Here is a 5,551-nt window from a genome sequence, read left to right as displayed (position 1 = left end):
TTTTTGCTGGAAACTGACTCTCCAGTGTCAACAAGTCTGCTAGAATCGGCTAGGCAAACAGACCTGCAGTCATCACCAAGTTCACTTGGCATCTGGCTTCACACGCAGATCTACTTAAGTCTGCCTCAGAGATGGAGTCGGTTGGCCAGTAAAACGAAAGAGCATATGTGCATGTAACTGGCCACACAGAACAAAAAACAGGATTGGTGCTACTAGGAGTACATTCTATGGAAAATAGGGCTGCATGGAGTGTAGGAGCAGGGACCCTCCCTGTGCTAATCTGCCTTCATAAAAGTGAATTTTTCAAAGCATGCAGGACAGAAAACTGGAATAATGAGGAGCTTTAAAAATTCACATAGGGGCCGGCCAGGTGGCACAGCGGTTAAGTTCGCATGTTCCACTTTGGCGGCCCAGGGTTCGCTGGTTCGGATCCTGGGTGCGGACATGGCACCACTTGGCAAGCCATGCTGTGGTAGGCGTCCCACATATAAAGCAGAGGAAGGTGGGCACGGATGTGACCTCAGGGCCAGTCTTCCTCAGCAAAAAGAGGAGGATTGGCAGCAGACGTTAGCTCAGGGCTAACCTTCCCGAAAAAAAAAAATCACATAGATAAAGAAATAACAGAAACGCAGGACTGTGGATTTTCCCAAGCTTCACACATAGTTGGGCTCAAAATTAAATGGTTTAAGCTTCTCTATGACATTTGAGTCAGAAATAAAAACAAGGCTGGTGCCCTGGTCCAGTGAGTGATATCTTGAGGTCATTCACGTCCTTAGGCCTTATTTCCCGTCTGTAACCTGAGTCTCCCCCACGGCCACGCACCGTGCCACCACCGGGGCTCCACACACAGCCCAGAGGTGGGGGACAGCCACAGTGCCCCGGTCCTGCACAGGACAGGAAGTCTGCTCTTTAACAGCCTTTGGAAGGATGGAAAGGAGCATGCTCTGTGCAGTGCACTCTCTGGAAGGCCTGAGCCGGGAGCACTGGAACTGTGGCTTTCATTCCATTCTCCCCACTGCTCTCTTAATATGACTTTCTCAACAAGTAGAAAAAGAAGCTATAAGTAGGCTGAGTTGGCAATAAAAATACTCAAAGCAGATACTAAAAACATAATGTCTCTGAATAAAACAAATCTACCCCTGCATACTTGTTTGTCATTGTTTTGCCTTCTTCAAGTTTTAAGGGATAAAGCCCTAACACTCTGTGGCTCAAGCCAGTTCCTAACTTGGAGTGTTTTCCAAAGATCACTACCAAAAACAAACAAGAAGAAAACGAAGAAGCATCACTGTTAAAGGTGGAACTGCCCCCCACCCCAGGCGGAACTGCCCCTGTCATCCTGAGCAGTCAGCCTGGCTGGAGGCCTGTACAGCCCCACAGGCCGTGGGGACATCACACCACTGCCTCGGGGAGGTTCCCAGGCAGCTCACCAGCCTTGAACTCCTGAAGTAACATGCAGTCAGTTCTGTCTGAGGTTTCAAGGTTTGATGTTAAAGCAAAAGAAGCTGCAGTTTCTCTTGCCACACTAACTTACTCACTCATAGGTCACTGAGGGGGTTCAGGGCAGGCCGCCCCAAGATGCGCCACTCTGGTATGTGGATTATTTTGAGCTGAAGACAATAAGGGCTCAGACTCAGCAAGAACATTAGACCTTTTCCCCCAACTGCCTAAAAGAAATTTAAAACAAAGGCCTGTCCCCAGGACAGGCCATCACCATAGATAACTTTGGGTTCCGGTAGACTGGGAGGATCCTTGCTAAGCCCACTCTTATCAAAGTTCTATTTACCAAACATTTGCTTTTCCATTGCCATGTGGGTTGCCTTCCTCCCCTGTGAGGCCCCAAACCACTACCCTAAATGTCCCCCTTGTCTGTAGCTGGAGATACTCAAACAGGCAGCCTCGGCCAGTTGGCTGAGCTGCTCAGGTTGCCTGAGCCTCTCCCATGTATACATGTAATAAAGCTTTGTTTAATTTTCTCCTGTTATTCTGTCTCATGTGAATTTAATTCATTGTCCAGCCAGAAGGACCCAGGGCGGGTAGAGGAAATGTCTTCCTCCCCTACAGTCACCATATTATCAACCAGCATAACACTAAATTATCCCTTAAGCACTATGCCTACCTCTAAAAAGAAAATGCGTTTCCTAACAGGTATGTTCAAATAAGGGATTATGAGAGTTCCATAAGGAAATTTGAAATGAGCCAGTGTCCCCAAGAGTCCACGTTTTAGCAAAACAGCAGTCCAAAGCCTTCTCTGTGGTACTTATATGGATTAGTTATAGCTATGATGTCACTACTTTGAAAAGAACTATTAAAACCATCATTCAAAACATCACAAACAGAAATGCCCTGCAAATTATATTATTGCACACAGGGTATCAGAAGCTATGCATATCTAGATTTCAAGGACTCCAGAAGACCCAGAACAGAGACCCTAAGGCCATGCCTGTGGCTGCTCCAGCCAGCATGCCCACTGTCAGATCACTGTCATTGTCTCCATACCGCTCACAAATGATGACCTGGTTGGCAGGCTGGTGTCCATAAAGTCCTGCATGTGGGTACTGGTAGGGTGCAGCATAAGCCTGCCTATTCGCAGCATGGACAACTTGAGTTCCTGGCGGCTATGCACCACCGTATGGACCATAGCCATATGCCTGCTCAGGGGTCGGTGCAGCATAGGCTGTGTAAGGAGGTGGGGAAGAAGCGACAGCCATCTCATCATACCTGACTTCTAAGCCAACATAAGCTGTATTTATCCTGGAATCCTGAAGCATAAATTTCTGGGCCAAACAATCTTCTGTGCTTTCTGAACAAAGACTGATAGTTCGCCCATCTCGGCGAAGAATCTGCAGCATACAGTCTTTCGGCTTCCCATCTGGAGGCTGCACATCCTGGCATTCACGCCCTGTGCAGATATTGATGCAGTCCACCGGCATGTGGACCTTATCCTCGACACTCTGCCGAGTTTGGTCATCCTAATAGATCAGGTGACCATCTGACCACAGGCCAAACTATTTCTTCCAGCGCTTCCAAATACTACTCTGTCGCAGCAACCACCCACTCTTCACAATGCCATCTTTTCACCTGCGAACACCAGAGCAGGGGGGAGCGCAAGGACGCCACTGGGGTCCCAGACTCCGACCGCCTCATGCCAGTGTCCTGGCCGCCGCCCACGTCACAGCCCCCAGTCGTCACGCCTTCTTAGGCTCTTCTTGGCTGAGATGATTTCTCAGACTTCTCTTGTTTTTGATGACCTTTACAGTTTTGAGGAGTGCTGGTCAAGTATTTTGTAGAACGTCCTTCAACTGGGATTTTTCTGACGTTTTTCTCATGGTTACACTGGGGTTATGGGCTTTGGGGAGGAAGCCCACAGAGGTAAAGTGCTATTTTCGTGACATTACAACCATGACACACACTAGCAACATGACTTTTCACTATCGGTGTTGATCTTGATCACCTGACTGAGGTCGTGTTTGTCAGATTTCTCTGCTACAAAGTTCCTCTTTGCTCCCCTTTCCATACTGTCCTCTTTGGAAAGATGTTACTACGTGCAGCCCACGCCTAAGGAGTGCGGCAGCATGCTCCTCCTCCTCGAGGGCAAGGTATCCACACAAATTATTTGGAATTCTTCTGCATGGGAGATTTGTCTCTTCCTCTTTATTTATCTATTTATTCAATCACTTATTCATGTCAGTATAGACCCATAGATACTTACTTTATACTTTGCCCACTCCCATTTTTATGCTCAACCACTTTCACTTTCTTTTTTATGCAATTAACAGCAGTCTGGCATCAACCAACCAACCCACGGATCACAGGGTGCCTCACTTGACAGCTCTAGCACATTGTTCCTGACACTGGGGAGCCTTTCCAGGGCCCTGCAGAATGTTTTCCCTCTTATCAGAGGCAATGACAGCTCTCTGCAAGTATTTACTGAAGTTGATCTTCCCCCTTGAGGTACAGATAAAAGGGTTTGGGGAGTGCCTCCTTACACTTGTCAATGAAATGAAGACTTCCCAGACTGGAAAGAGAAAATACTTTGAAGGATGTATCAGTCAGAGTTCAACCAGAGAAACAGAACCTGTAGAAGATGTTTATTAAGAGATTTATTGCAAGAAATAGGCTCACATAGTTGTGGAGGCTGGCTAGGCGAGTCCAAAATCCATAGGGCAGTCTGTCAAGAAGGGTAAGCTGGAGCTCTTGGGCTCAGGCCGAAGCCGTTACTCTTAGCTTGACTGACTGGAAAAAAAGAAAAGATTCAAATTACTAAAATCAGAAATGAAAGGAGGGACATCACTACAGACTTTACAGAAATAAAAAGGATTATAAGAGACTATTATGAACAACTGTATGTCAACAAATTGGATGAAATAGACAAATTCCTAGAAACACAGAAACTACCAAAACTGGGTCAACATAAAATAGAAAATCTGACTAAACAAGTAAGGAGATTGAATCAGTAATCAAAAACTTGCCAACAAAGAGAAGTCCAGGGGCCGGCCCTGTGGCCGAGTGGTTAAGTTCACGAGCTCCACTTCGGCAGTCCAGGGTTTCATCGGTTCGGATCCTGGGCGTGGACATGGCACCACTCATCAGGCCACATTGAGGTGGCATCCCACATGCCAGAACTAGAAGGACCTACAACTAAAATACACAGCTATGTACTGGGGGGATTTGGGGAGAAAAAGCAAAAAAAAAAAAAAAAAAGAAGAAGAAGATTGGCAATAGTTGTTAGCTCAGGTGCCAATCTTTAAAAAAAAAAAAAAAGAGAGAAGTCCAGGGCCATATGGCTTCACTGGTGAATTCTACCAAACATTTAAAGAATAATTAACAGGGGGCTGTCCCAGTGGCATAGTGTTTAAGTTCATGTGCTCCAGGGTTCCTGGGTTCAGATCCCGGGCATGGACCTACACACTACTCATTAAGCCATGCTGTGGTGGCATCCCACATATAAAATAGATGAAGACTGGCACAGATGTTAGCTGACCAAAGAAAAAGAATTAACACCAACCTTTCTCAAACTCTCCCAAAAATTGAAGAGTAAGGAATGCTTCCTAACTCAATCTACAAAGCCAGCATTACTCTGATACCAAAGCCAGACAAAGACATTACAAGAAAAATAGACTAATATCCCTTATGAATATAAATGCAGAAAACTCAACAAAATACTAGCAAACCAAATACAGCAGCATATTAAAAAGGTCGTACACCATGACTAAGTGAGATTTATCTCAGGAATGAAAGAGTGGTTCAACATATGAAAATCAATCAATGTAAAACACTGCAGTAACAGAATGAAAGGAAAAATCTAGAAAGAGAAGGGAATTTCCTCAACATGATAAAGGCAATATATGAAAAACCCACCACTAACATCACACTCAATGGTGAAAGACTAAAAGCTTTTCCCCTAATATCAGGAACAAGGCAAGGACGTCCACTCTCATCAACTGTATTAACATAGTATTTGAAGTTCTAGCCAAACCAATTACACAAGAAGAAGTCAACAGTATTCTAAGTGGAAAGGAAGAAATACAAATATCTCCATTCACAGATAACA

At 45.3% G+C, this 5,551-nt stretch overlaps 1 pseudogene; it reads right to left on the bottom strand.

The window, feature by feature from the left end:
• Positions 1-2,396: 2,396 nt before the first annotated feature.
• Positions 2,397-3,122, bottom strand: LOC106828889 (pleckstrin homology domain-containing family B member 2 pseudogene; annotated as a pseudogene).
• Positions 3,123-5,551: the final 2,429 nt, after the last annotated feature.

This window comes from Equus asinus, chromosome X (assembly GCF_041296235.1).
Source record: "Equus asinus isolate D_3611 breed Donkey chromosome X, EquAss-T2T_v2, whole genome shotgun sequence".
NCBI classification, from domain to species: Eukaryota; Metazoa; Chordata; class Mammalia; order Perissodactyla; family Equidae; genus Equus; species Equus asinus.
This window is presented reverse-complemented; position numbering and strand designations above follow the sequence as displayed.